The 14,384-nt window shown below is 40.9% G+C and overlaps 6 non-coding genes across 6 annotated transcripts; all 6 read left to right on the top strand.

Annotated features, from left to right (window-relative positions):
- The first annotated feature begins 480 nt into the window (after positions 1 to 480).
- trnak-uuu (transfer RNA lysine (anticodon UUU)) lies at positions 481 to 553 on the top strand. Its single transcript has one exon. It is a non-coding gene; the product is annotated as a tRNA-Lys (tRNA).
- Positions 554 to 4,221: 3,668 nt separating this feature from the next.
- Positions 4,222 to 4,294, top strand: trnak-uuu (transfer RNA lysine (anticodon UUU)). The gene has a single exon. It is a non-coding gene; the product is annotated as a tRNA-Lys (tRNA).
- A 219-nt stretch (positions 4,295 to 4,513) lies between these two features.
- On the top strand, positions 4,514 to 4,585 carry trnaq-uug (transfer RNA glutamine (anticodon UUG)). Its single transcript has one exon. It is a non-coding gene; the product is annotated as a tRNA-Gln (tRNA).
- A 1,502-nt stretch (positions 4,586 to 6,087) lies between these two features.
- On the top strand, positions 6,088 to 6,160 carry trnak-uuu (transfer RNA lysine (anticodon UUU)). The gene has a single exon. It is a non-coding gene; the product is annotated as a tRNA-Lys (tRNA).
- A 1,800-nt stretch (positions 6,161 to 7,960) lies between these two features.
- trnak-uuu (transfer RNA lysine (anticodon UUU)) lies at positions 7,961 to 8,033 on the top strand. The gene has a single exon. It is a non-coding gene; the product is annotated as a tRNA-Lys (tRNA).
- A 3,669-nt stretch (positions 8,034 to 11,702) lies between these two features.
- trnak-uuu (transfer RNA lysine (anticodon UUU)) lies at positions 11,703 to 11,775 on the top strand. The gene has a single exon. It is a non-coding gene; the product is annotated as a tRNA-Lys (tRNA).
- Positions 11,776 to 14,384: the final 2,609 nt, after the last annotated feature.

Genomic DNA, 14,384 nt, shown 5'->3' with positions numbered 1-14,384 from the left:
TCCTATCAAAGTGGCTGCTGTACTCCAGATCTTCTTCCGATGTCTTCTTGGCCGTCTCTGGTGAGTTGTGCTGGCTAAGGTATGTGACCAGTATAAGTACCGTATGCCATAGCCCCACCTTCTTTTCAGGGTTTCAACGACTGTGGTAATGGCCATTCTGCAAATGGGCCTTCAATGTGTAGTCAATTTACATACAAGCCGTCAACAAAGTTATCGATGCAGACCAACAAGAGACATCAAATACATAGCCAGTGATCAGCCAAACAAGTTGAATCATTGTGAAACTTCAAAATCATTTTTGCAACTGTCTTTGGTACCCATTGAAGGATTACATTGTCATTGACATTGTAAAGATGCAAGGCCTCATGGGAGTCAGACTCTGGATCCAGTTTATTTGCTGCTAAAAGAACACTGTTCCCAAAAAAGGTTATGCACAGCTATGAAATGATCCAGGCTCCATTTGGCTCTGTCTCACTCAGAGCCTGGATAGCTCAGTCGGTAGAGCATCAGACTTTTAATCTGAGGGTCCAGGGTTCAAGTCCCTGTTCAGGCGGTTGTATTACTATGTAATTATTGTAAGATATTAAACACAATACTAGACCATACAATTTTAATGACTCATGCCGGCATGTAGACAGAATTTGGACTTGCCTAATGCGAAAAGAACTTCCCGTGGTTCCCCTACATCAAAAACACTGCATGTGATATATCATATCAGATTGATCACCAACCCTCATCAAATTCAACCCTACATGGCGGTATTGCATTGTATGGTTCCATGGTGTAATGGTTAGCACTCTGGGCTTTGAATGCAGTGATCCGAGTTCAAATCTCGGTGGAACCTAGAACTTTCTTGAGTTGACTGTAAACTGCAAACCAATGTGTGCCATGGTCCCACCCTCTTTTTTCAACGAGTGTCAATTTACATGCAAGCCATCAACAACAGTGTTTATGGAGCCAAGAGCCATACAATATCATGGACATTGATCAAAGTAAAAGTTCAGTTTAGTTTATTACTGAAAAAGAAACAATTCTTGTATTTCGATTTTAAAGCCAGCATCACTGCCCAAGAGTCAGTGTCTAGAGACAGAGTGATATTACTGAGAAAACAAGCTGATATATTCTATTGTGCAATGCTAAATAGTGAAGCCAGAACAACACCCCAACTATGAAGCACTTTCTATAAAATGCAGACAGATCATGGCTGTGGTTGAGCTCTACTTTTGACTTACATTTGGCACAGGAGTCCTGATATTGGCCGTACAGTTCCTATTCGTGAACAAGTTGCTGACAAGAAAACCCCAAAGAGGAGCACTTATGAGCATGAAGAAGCACAAGTGGTTCCATTTGAAGTAATCTTGGAGCAAGGACTTTTTCTTTTGCATTACCAATGGAGGCTTTTGTCATATGGAACTGCCCCCCAACAAAAAGCACTTACTGAATTTCATTGACAAGTCAATGCTCATGTTAGGGAAATAAGAATGACTCTCTGAAACTGGTGTTTAAACAAACTTTTCCAGAACGTAATTTCAAAGTGCATGCAGACAAAGACATCAACACTACCCCAACAAGTAGCACTTACTGCATTCAAAAGTCAAGTCAGTGCTTGTGCCAGGGTAATGTGAATGACCAGGTAGAGTGAAAACTTCATGGTATTTTTCAAAACTTGAGATACTTGCAGTTATTGAGGCCAAAGTCACAACCAAGACAACCCCAAAGAGAAGCACTTATGATTGCAGAAGCCAACAGTGGCTCAAGTTGAGGTCGTCTTAATGTGTTTGCTTCACAATGTCTTAAATGGTGGTCACAACAAGTAGAACTTACTGAAAAAAACAAGTCAATGCTCCTGTTGAACTCCACTGAATCCAGATATTCCTATCAAAGTGGCTGCTGTACTCCAGATCTTCTTCCGATGTCTTCTTGGCCGTCTCTGGTGAGTTGTGCTGGCTAAGGTATGTGACCAGTATAAGTACCGTATGCCATAGCCCCACCTTCTTTTCAGGGTTTCAACGACTGTGGTAATGGCCATTCTGCAAATGGGCCTTCAATGTGTAGTCAATTTACATACAAGCCGTCAACAAAGTTATCGATGCAGACCAACAAGAGACATCAAATACATAGCCAGTGATCAGCCAAACAAGTTGAATCATTGTGAAACTTCAAAATCATTTTTGCAACTGTCTTTGGTACCCATTGAAGGATTACATTGTCATTGACATTGTAAAGATGCAAGGCCTCATGGGAGTCAGACTCTGGATCCAGTTTATTTGCTGCTAAAAGAACACTGTTCCCAAAAAAGGTTATGCACAGCTATGAAATGATCCAGGCTCCATTTGGCTCTGTCTCACTCAGAGCCTGGATAGCTCAGTCGGTAGAGCATCAGACTTTTAATCTGAGAGTCCAGGGTTCAAGTCCCTGTTCAGGCGGTTGTATTACTATGTAATTATTGTAAGATATTAAACACAATACTAGACCATACAATTTTAATGACTCATGCCGGCATGTAGACAGAATTTGGACTTGCCTAATGCGAAAAGAACTTCCCGTGGTTCCCCTACATCAAAAACACTGCATGTGATATATCAGATTGATCACCAACCCTCATCAAATTCAACCCTACATGGCGGTATTGCATTGTATGGTTCCATGGTGTAATGGTTAGCACTCTGGGCTTTGAATGCAGTGATCCGAGTTCAAATCTCGGTGGAACCTAGAACTTTCTTGAGTTGACTGTAAACTGCAAACCAATGTGTGCCATGGTCCCACCCTCTTTTTTCAACGAGTGTCAATTTACATGCAAGCCATCAACAACAGTGTTTATGGAGCCAAGAGCCATACAATATCATGGACATTGATCAAAGTAAAAGTTCAGTTTAGTTTATTACTGAAAAAGAAACAATTCTTGTATTTCGATTTTAAAGCCAGCATCACTGCCCAAGAGTCAGTGTCTAGAGACAGAGTGATATTACTGAGAAAACAAGCTGATATATTCTATTGTGCAATGCTAAATAGTGAAGCCAGAACAACACCCCAACTATGAAGCACTTTCTATAAAATGCAGACAGATCATGGCTGTGGTTGAGCTCTACTTTTGACTTACATTTGGCACAGGAGTCCTGATATTGGCCGTACAGTTCCTATTCGTGAACAAGTTGCTGACAAGAAAACCCCAAAGAGGAGCACTTATGAGCATGAAGAAGCACAAGTGGTTCCATTTGAAGTAATCTTGGAGCAAGGACTTTTTCTTTTGCATTACCAATGGAGGCTTTTGTCATATGGAACTGCCCCCCAACAAAAAGCACTTACTGAATTTCATTGACAAGTCAATGCTCATGTTAGGGAAATAAGAATGACTCTCTGAAACTGGTGTTTAAACAAACTTTTCCAGAACGTAATTTCAAAGTGCATGCAGACAAAGACATCAACACTACCCCAACAAGTAGCACTTACTGCATTCAAAAGTCAAGTCAGTGCTTGTGCCAGGGTAATGTGAATGACCAGGTAGAGTGAAAACTTCATGGTATTTTTCAAAACTTGAGATACTTGCAGTTATTGAGGCCAAAGTCACAACCAAGACAACCCCAAAGAGAAGCACTTATGATTGCAGAAGCCAACAGTGGCTCAAGTTGAGGTCGTCTTAATGTGTTTGCTTCACAATGTCTTAAATGGTGGTCACAACAAGTAGAACTTACTGAAAAAAACAAGTCAATGCTCCTGTTGAACTCCACTGAATCCAGATATTCCTATCAAAGTGGCTGCTGTACTCCAGATCTTCTTCCGATGTCTTCTTGGCCGTCTCTGGTGAGTTGTGCTGGCTAAGGTATGTGACCAGTATAAGTACCGTATGCCATAGCCCCACCTTCTTTTCAGGGTTTCAACGACTGTGGTAATGGCCATTCTGCAAATGGGCCTTCAATGTGTAGTCAATTTACATACAAGCCGTCAACAAAGTTATCGATGCAGACCAACAAGAGACATCAAATACATAGCCAGTGATCAGCCAAACAAGTTGAATCATTGTGAAACTTCAAAATCATTTTTGCAACTGTCTTTGGTACCCATTGAAGGATTACATTGTCATTGACATTGTAAAGATGCAAGGCCTCATGGGAGTCAGACTCTGGATCCAGTTTATTTGCTGCTAAAAGAACACTGTTCCCAAAAAAGGTTATGCACAGCTATGAAATGATCCAGGCTCCATTTGGCTCTGTCTCACTCAGAGCCTGGATAGCTCAGTCGGTAGAGCATCAGACTTTTAATCTGAGGGTCCAGGGTTCAAGTCCCTGTTCAGGCGGTTGTATTACTATGTAATTATTGTAAGATATTAAACACAATACTATACCATACAATTTTAATGACTCATGCCGGCATGTAGACAGAATTTGGACTTGCCTAATGCGAAAAGAACTTCCCGTGGTTCCCCTACATCAAAAACACTGCATGTGATATATCATATCAGATTGATCACCAACCCTCATCAAATTCAATCCTACATGGCGGTATTGCATTGTATGGTTCCATGGTGTAATGGTTAGCACTCTGGGCTTTGAATCCAGTGATCCGAGTTCAAATTTCGGTGGAACCTAGAACTGTCTTGAGTTGACTGCAAACCAATGTGTGCCATGGTCCCACCCTCTTTTTTCAACGAGTGTCAATTTACATGCAAGCCATCAACAACAGTGTTTATGGAGCCAAGAGCCATACAATATCATGGACATTGATCAAAGTAAAAGTTCAGTTTAGTTTATTACTGAAAAAGAAACAATTCTTGTATTTCGATTTTAAAGCCAGCATCACTGCCCAAGAGTCAGTGTCTAGAGACAGAGTGATATTACTGAGAAAACAAGCTGATATATTCTATTGTGCAATGCTAAATAGTGAAGCCAGAACAACACCCCAACTATGAAGCACTTTCTATAAAATGCAGACAGATCATGGCTGTGGTTGAGCTCTACTTTTGACTTACATTTGGCACAGGAGTCCTGATATTGGCCGTACAGTTCCTATTCGTGAACAAGTTGCTGACAAGAAAACCCCAAAGAGGAGCACTTATGAGCATGAAGAAGCACAAGTGGTTCCATTTGAAGTAATCTTGGAGCAAGGACTTTTTCTTTTGCATTACCAATGGAGGCTTTTGTCATATGGAACTGCCCCCCAACAAAAAGCACTTACTGAATTTCATTGACAAGTCAATGCTCATGTTAGGGAAATAAGAATGACTCTCTGAAACTGGTGTTTAAACAAACTTTTCCAGAACGTAATTTCAAAGTGCATGCAGACAAAGACATCAACACTACCCCAACAAGTAGCACTTACTGCATTCAAAAGTCAAGTCAGTGCTTGTGCCAGGGTAATGTGAATGACCAGGTAGAGTGAAAACTTCATGGTATTTTTCAAAACTTGAGATACTTGCAGTTATTGAGGCCAAAGTCACAACCAAGACAACCCCAAAGAGAAGCACTTATGATTGCAGAAGCCAACAGTGGCTCAAGTTGAGGTCGTCTTAATGTGTTTGCTTCACAATGTCTTAAATGGTGGTCACAACAAGTAGAACTTACTGAAAAAAACAAGTCAATGCTCCTGTTGAACTCCACTGAATCCAGATATTCCTATCAAAGTGGCTGCTGTACTCCAGATCTTCTTCCGATGTCTTCTTGGCCGTCTCTGGTGAGTTGTGCTGGCTAAGGTATGTGACCAGTATAAGTACCGTATGCCATAGCCCCACCTTCTTTTCAGGGTTTCAACGACTGTGGTAATGGCCATTCTGCAAATGGGCCTTCAATGTGTAGTCAATTTACATACAAGCCGTCAACAAAGTTATCGATGCAGACCAACAAGAGACATCAAATACATAGCCAGTGATCAGCCAAACAAGTTGAATCATTGTGAAACTTCAAAATCATTTTTGCAACTGTCTTTGGTACCCATTGAAGGATTACATTGTCATTGACATTGTAAAGATGCAAGGCCTCATGGGAGTCAGACTCTGGATCCAGTTTATTTGCTGCTAAAAGAACACTGTTCCCAAAAAAGGTTATGCACAGCTATGAAATGATCCAGGCTCCATTTGGCTCTGTCTCACTCAGAGCCTGGATAGCTCAGTCGGTAGAGCATCAGACTTTTAATCTGAGGGTCCAGGGTTCAAGTCCCTGTTCAGGCGGTTGTATTACTATGTAATTATTGTAAGATATTAAACACAATACTAGACCATACAATTTTAATGACTCATGCCGGCATGTAGACAGAATTTGGACTTGCCTAATGCGAAAAGAACTTCCCGTGGTTCCCCTACATCAAAAACACTGCATGTGATATATCATATCAGATTGATCACCAACCCTCATCAAATTCAACCCTACATGGCGGTATTGCATTGTATGGTTCCATGGTGTAATGGTTAGCACTCTGGGCTTTGAATGCAGTGATCCGAGTTCAAATCTCGGTGGAACCTAGAACTTTCTTGAGTTGACTGTAAACTGCAAACCAATGTGTGCCATGGTCTCACCCTCTTTTTTCAACGAGTGTCAATTTACATGCAAGCCATCAACAACAGTGTTTATGGAGCCAAGAGCCATACAATATCATGGACATTGATCAAAGTAAAAGTTCAGTTTAGTTTATTACTGAAAAAGAAACAATTCTTGTATTTCGATTTTAAAGCCAGCATCACTGCCCAAGAGTCAGTGTCTAGAGACAGAGTGATATTACTGAGAAAACAAGCTGATATATTCTATTGTGCAATGCTAAATAGTGAAGCCAGAACAACACCCCAACTATGAAGCACTTTCTATAAAATGCAGACAGATCATGGCTGTGGTTGAGCTCTACTTTTGACTTACATTTGGCACAGGAGTCCTGATATTGGCCGTACAGTTCCTATTCGTGAACAAGTTGCTGACAAGAAAACCCCAAAGAGGAGCACTTATGAGCATGAAGAAGCACAAGTGGTTCCATTTGAAGTAATCTTGGAGCAAGGACTTTTTCTTTTGCATTACCAATGGAGGCTTTTGTCATATGGAACTGCCCCCCAACAAAAAGCACTTACTGAATTTCATTGACAAGTCAATGCTCATGTTAGGGAAATAAGAATGACTCTCTGAAACTGGTGTTTAAACAAACTTTTCCAGAACGTAATTTCAAAGTGCATGCAGACAAAGACATCAACACTACCCCAACAAGTAGCACTTACTGCATTCAAAAGTCAAGTCAGTGCTTGTGCCAGGGTAATGTGAATGACCAGGTAGAGTGAAAACTTCATGGTATTTTTCAAAACTTGAGATACTTGCAGTTATTGAGGCCAAAGTCACAACCAAGACAACCCCAAAGAGAAGCACTTATGATTGCAGAAGCCAACAGTGGCTCAAGTTGAGGTCGTCTTAATGTGTTTGCTTCACAATGTCTTAAATGGTGGTCACAACAAGTAGAACTTACTGAAAAAAACAAGTCAATGCTCCTGTTGAACTCCACTGAATCCAGATATTCCTATCAAAGTGGCTGCTGTACTCCAGATCTTCTTCCGATGTCTTCTTGGCCGTCTCTGGTGAGTTGTGCTGGCTAAGGTATGTGACCAGTATAAGTACCGTATGCCATAGCCCCACCTTCTTTTCAGGGTTTCAACGACTGTGGTAATGGCCATTCTGCAAATGGGCCTTCAATGTGTAGTCAATTTACATACAAGCCGTCAACAAAGTTATCGATGCAGACCAACAAGAGACATCAAATACATAGCCAGTGATCAGCCAAACAAGTTGAATCATTGTGAAACTTCAAAATCATTTTTGCAACTGTCTTTGGTACCCATTGAAGGATTACATTGTCATTGACATTGTAAAGATGCAAGGCCTCATGGGAGTCAGACTCTGGATCCAGTTTATTTGCTGCTAAAAGAACACTGTTCCCAAAAAAGGTTATGCACAGCTATGAAATGATCCAGGCTCCATTTGGCTCTGTCTCACTCAGAGCCTGGATAGCTCAGTCGGTAGAGCATCAGACTTTTAATCTGAGGGTCCAGGGTTCAAGTCCCTGTTCAGGCGGTTGTATTACTATGTAATTATTGTAAGATATTAAACACAATACTAGACCATACAATTTTAATGACTCATGCCGGCATGTAGACAGAATTTGGACTTGCCTAATGCGAAAAGAACTTCCCGTGGTTCCCCTACATCAAAAACACTGCATGTGATATATCATATCAGATTGATCACCAACCCTCATCAAATTCAACCCTACATGGCGGTATTGCATTGTATGGTTCCATGGTGTAATGGTTAGCACTCTGGGCTTTGAATGCAGTGATCCGAGTTCAAATCTCGGTGGAACCTAGAACTTTCTTGAGTTGACTGTAAACTGCAAACCAATGTGTGCCATGGTCCCACCCTCTTTTTTCAACGAGTGTCAATTTACATGCAAGCCATCAACAACAGTGTTTATGGAGCCAAGAGCCATACAATATCATGGACATTGATCAAAGTAAAAGTTCAGTTTAGTTTATTACTGAAAAAGAAACAATTCTTGTATTTCGATTTTAAAGCCAGCATCACTGCCCAAGAGTCAGTGTCTAGAGACAGAGTGATATTACTGAGAAAACAAGCTGATATATTCTATTGTGCAATGCTAAATAGTGAAGCCAGAACAACACCCCAACTATGAAGCACTTTCTATAAAATGCAGACAGATCATGGCTGTGGTTGAGCTCTACTTTTGACTTACATTTGGCACAGGAGTCCTGATATTGGCCGTACAGTTCCTATTCGTGAACAAGTTGCTGACAAGAAAACCCCAAAGAGGAGCACTTATGAGCATGAAGAAGCACAAGTGGTTCCATTTGAAGTAATCTTGGAGCAAGGACTTTTTCTTTTGCATTACCAATGGAGGCTTTTGTCATATGGAACTGCCCCCCAACAAAAAGCACTTACTGAATTTCATTGACAAGTCAATGCTCATGTTAGGGAAATAAGAATGACTCTCTGAAACTGGTGTTTAAACAAACTTTTCCAGAACGTAATTTCAAAGTGCATGCAGACAAAGACATCAACACTACCCCAACAAGTAGCACTTACTGCATTCAAAAGTCAAGTCAGTGCTTGTGCCAGGGTAATGTGAATGACCAGGTAGAGTGAAAACTTCATGGTATTTTTCAAAACTTGAGATACTTGCAGTTATTGAGGCCAAAGTCACAACCAAGACAACCCCAAAGAGAAGCACTTATGATTGCAGAAGCCAACAGTGGCTCAAGTTGAGGTCGTCTTAATGTGTTTGCTTCACAATGTCTTAAATGGTGGTCACAACAAGTAGAACTTACTGAAAAAAACAAATCAATGCTCCTGTTGAACTCCACTGAATCCAGATATTCCTATCAAAGTGGCTGCTGTACTCCAGATCTTCTTCCGATGTCTTCTTGGCCGTCTCTGGTGAGTTGTGCTGGCTAAGGTATGTGACCAGTATAAGTACCGTATGCCATAGCCCCACCTTCTTTTCAGGGTTTCAACGACTGTGGTAATGGCCATTCTGCAAATGGGCCTTCAATGTGTAGTCAATTTACATACAAGCCGTCAACAAAGTTATCGATGCAGACCAACAAGAGACATCAAATACATAGCCAGTGATCAGCCAAACAAGTTGAATCATTGTGAAACTTCAAAATCATTTTTGCAACTGTCTTTGGTACCCATTGAAGGATTACATTGTCATTGACATTGTAAAGATGCAAGGCCTCATGGGAGTCAGACTCTGGATCCAGTTTATTTGCTGCTAAAAGAACACTGTTCCCAAAAAAGGTTATGCACAGCTATGAAATGATCCAGGCTCCATTTGGCTCTGTCTCACTCAGAGCCTGGATAGCTCAGTCGGTAGAGCATCAGACTTTTAATCTGAGAGTCCAGGGTTCAAGTCCCTGTTCAGGCGGTTGTATTACTATGTAATTATTGTAAGATATTAAACACAATACTAGACCATACAATTTTAATGACTCATGCCGGCATGTAGACAGAATTTGGACTTGCCTAATGCGAAAAGAACTTCCCGTGGTTCCCCTACATCAAAAACACTGCATGTGATATATCAGATTGATCACCAACCATCATCAAATTCAACCCTACATGGCGGTATTGCATTGTATGGTTCCATGGTGTAATGGTTAGCACTCTGGGCTTTGAATGCAGTGATCCGAGTTCAAATCTCGGTGGAACCTAGAACTTTCTTGAGTTGACTGTAAACTGCAAACCAATGTGTGCCATGGTCCCACCCTCTTTTTTCAACGAGTGTCAATTTACATGCAAGCCATCAACAACAGTGTTTATGGAGCCAAGAGCCATACAATATCATGGACATTGATCAAAGTAAAAGTTCAGTTTAGTTTATTACTGAAAAAGAAACAATTCTTGTATTTCGATTTTAAAGCCAGCATCACTGCCCAAGAGTCAGTGTCTAGAGACAGAGTGATATTACTGAGAAAACAAGCTGATATATTCTATTGTGCAATGCTAAATAGTGAAGCCAGAACAACACCCCAACTATGAAGCACTTTCTATAAAATGCAGACAGATCATGGCTGTGGTTGAGCTCTACTTTTGACTTACATTTGGCACAGGAGTCCTGATATTGGCCGTACAGTTCCTATTCGTGAACAAGTTGCTGACAAGAAAACCCCAAAGAGGAGCACTTATGAGCATGAAGAAGCACAAGTGGTTCCATTTGAAGTAATCTTGGAGCAAGGACTTTTTCTTTTGCATTACCAATGGAGGCTTTTGTCATATGGAACTGCCCCCCAACAAAAAGCACTTACTGAATTTCATTGACAAGTCAATGCTCATGTTAGGGAAATAAGAATGACTCTCTGAAACTGGTGTTTAAACAAACTTTTCCAGAACGTAATTTCAAAGTGCATGCAGACAAAGACATCAACACTACCCCAACAAGTAGCACTTACTGCATTCAAAAGTCAAGTCAGTGCTTGTGCCAGGGTAATGTGAATGACCAGGTAGAGTGAAAACTTCATGGTATTTTTCAAAACTTGAGATACTTGCAGTTATTGAGGCCAAAGTCACAACCAAGACAACCCCAAAGAGAAGCACTTATGATTGCAGAAGCCAACAGTGGCTCAAGTTGAGGTCGTCTTAATGTGTTTGCTTCACAATGTCTTAAATGGTGGTCACAACAAGTAGAACTTACTGAAAAAAAACAAGTCAATGCTCCTGTTGAACTCCACTGAATCCAGATATTCCTATCAAAGTGGCTGCTGTACTCCAGATCTTCTTCCGATGTCTTCTTGGCCGTCTCTGGTGAGTTGTGCTGGCTAAGGTATGTGACCAGTATAAGTACCGTATGCCATAGCCCCACCTTCTTTTCAGGGTTTCAACGACTGTGGTAATGGCCATTCTGCAAATGGGCCTTCAATGTGTAGTCAATTTACATACAAGCCGTCAACAAAGTTATCGATGCAGACCAACAAGAGACATCAAATACATAGCCAGTGATCAGCCAAACAAGTTGAATCATTGTGAAACTTCAAAATCATTTTTGCAACTGTCTTTGGTACCCATTGAAGGATTACATTGTCATTGACATTGTAAAGATGCAAGGCCTCATGGGAGTCAGACTCTGGATCCAGTTTATTTGCTGCTAAAAGAACACTGTTCCCAAAAAAGGTTATGCACAGCTATGAAATGATCCAGGCTCCATTTGGCTCTGTCTCACTCAGAGCCTGGATAGCTCAGTCGGTAGAGCATCAGACTTTTAATCTGAGGGTCCAGGGTTCAAGTCCCTGTTCAGGCGGTTGTATTACTATGTAATTATTGTAAGATATTAAACACAATACTAGACCATACAATTTTAATGACTCATGCCGGCATGTAGACAGAATTTGGACTTGCCTAATGCGAAAAGAACTTCCCGTGGTTCCCCTACATCAAAAACACTGCATGTGATATATCATATCAGATTGATCACCAACCCTCATCAAATTCAACCCTACATGGCGGTATTGCATTGTATGGTTCCATGGTGTAATGGTTAGCACTCTGGGCTTTGAATGCAGTGATCCGAGTTCAAATCTCGGTGGAACCTAGAACTTTCTTGAGTTGACTGTAAACTGCAAACCAATGTGTGCCATGGTCCCACCCTCTTTTTTCAACGAGTGTCAATTTACATGCAAGCCATCAACAACAGTGTTTATGGAGCCAAGAGCCATACAATATCATGGACATTGATCAAAGTAAAAGTTCAGTTTAGTTTATTACTGAAAAAGAAACAATTCTTGTATTTCGATTTTAAAGCCAGCATCACTGCCCAAGAGTCAGTGTCTAGAGACAGAGTGATATTACTGAGAAAACAAGCTGATATATTCTATTGTGCAATGCTAAATAGTGAAGCCAGAACAACACCCCAACTATGAAGCACTTTCTATAAAATGCAGACAGATCATGGCTGTGGTTGAGCTCTACTTTTGACTTACATTTGGCACAGGAGTCCTGATATTGGCCGTACAGTTCCTATTCGTGAACAAGTTGCTGACAAGAAAACCCCAAAGAGGAGCACTTATGAGCATGAAGAAGCACAAGTGGTTCCATTTGAAGTAATCTTGGAGCAAGGACTTTTTCTTTTGCATTACCAATGGAGGCTTTTGTCATATGGAACTGCCCCCCAACAAAAAGCACTTACTGAATTTCATTGACAAGTCAATGCTCATGTTAGGGAAATAAGAATGACTCTCTGAAACTGGTGTTTAAACAAACTTTTCCAGAACGTAATTTCAAAGTGCATGCAGACAAAGACATCAACACTACCCCAACAAGTAGCACTTACTGCATTCAAAAGTCAAGTCAGTGCTTGTGCCAGGGTAATGTGAATGACCAGGTAGAGTGAAAACTTCATGGTATTTTTCAAAACTTGAGATACTTGCAGTTATTGAGGCCAAAGTCACAACCAAGACAACCCCAAAGAGAAGCACTTATGATTGCAGAAGCCAACAGTGGCTCAAGTTGAGGTCGTCTTAATGTGTTTGCTTCACAATGTCTTAAATGGTGGTCACAACAAGTAGAACTTACTGAAAAAAACAAGTCAATGCTCCTGTTGAACTCCACTGAATCCAGATATTCCTATCAAAGTGGCTGCTGTACTCCAGATCTTCTTCCGATGTCTTCTTGGCCGTCTCTGGTGAGTTGTGCTGGCTAAGGTATGTGACCAGTATAAGTACCGTATGCCATAGCCCCACCTTCTTTTCAGGGTTTCAACGACTGTGGTAATGGCCATTCTGCAAATGGGCCTTCAATGTGTAGTCAATTTACATACAAGCCGTCAACAAAGTTATCGATGCAGACCAACAAGAGACATCAAATACATAGCCAGTGATCAGCCAAACAAGTTGAATCATTGTGAAACTTCAAAATCATTTTTGCAACTGTCTTTGGTACCCATTGAAGGATTACATTGTCATTGACATTGTAAAGATGCAAGGCCTCATGGGAGTCAGACTCTGGATCCAGTTTATTTGCTGCTAAAAGAACACTGTTCCCAAAAAAGGTTATGCACAGCTATGAAATGATCCAGGCTCCATTTGGCTCTGTCTCACTCAGAGCCTGGATAGCTCAGTCGGTAGAGCATCAGACTTTTAATCTGAGAGTCCAGGGTTCAAGTCCCTGTTCAGGCGGTTGTATTACTATGTAATTATTGTAAGATATTAAACACAATACTAGACCATACAATTTTAATGACTCATGCCGGCATGTAGACAGAATTTGGACTTGCCTAATGCGAAAAGAACTTCCCGTGGTTCCCCTACATCAAAAACACTGCATGTGATATATCATATCAGATTGATCACCAACCCTCATCAAATTCAACCCTACATGGCGGTATTGCATTGTATGGTTCCATGGTGTAATGGTTAGCACTCTGGGCTTTGAATGCAGTGATCCGAGTTCAAATCTCGGTGGAACCTAGAACTTTCTTGAGTTGACTGTAAACTGCAAACCAATGTGTGCCATGGTCCCACCCTCTTTTTTCAACGAGTGTCAATTTACATGCAAGCCATCAACAACAGTGTTTATGGAGCCAAGAGCCATACAATATCATGGACATTGATCAAAGTAAAAGTTCAGTTTAGTTTATTACTGAAAAAGAAACAATTCTTGTATTTCGATTTTAAAGCCAGCATCACTGCCCAAGAGTCAGTGTCTAGAGACAGAGTGATATTACTGAGAAAACAAGCTGATATATTCTATTGTGCAATGCTAAATAGTGAAGCCAGAACAACACCCCAACTATGAAGCACTTTCTATAAAATGCAGACAGATCATGGCTGTGGTTGAGCTCTACTTTTGACTTACATTTGGCACAGGAGTCCTGATATTGGCCGTACAGTTCCTATTCGTGAACAAGTTGCT

This window comes from Eucyclogobius newberryi, unplaced genomic scaffold (assembly GCF_026437365.1).
Source record: "Eucyclogobius newberryi isolate DKJ021-1_F unplaced genomic scaffold, fEucNew1.0.hap1 SCAF_60, whole genome shotgun sequence".
NCBI lineage: Eukaryota > Metazoa > Chordata > Actinopteri > Gobiiformes > Gobiidae > Eucyclogobius > Eucyclogobius newberryi.
Note: the sequence above shows the minus strand (reverse complement) of the source record. Positions and strands in the feature narration are given on the sequence as shown.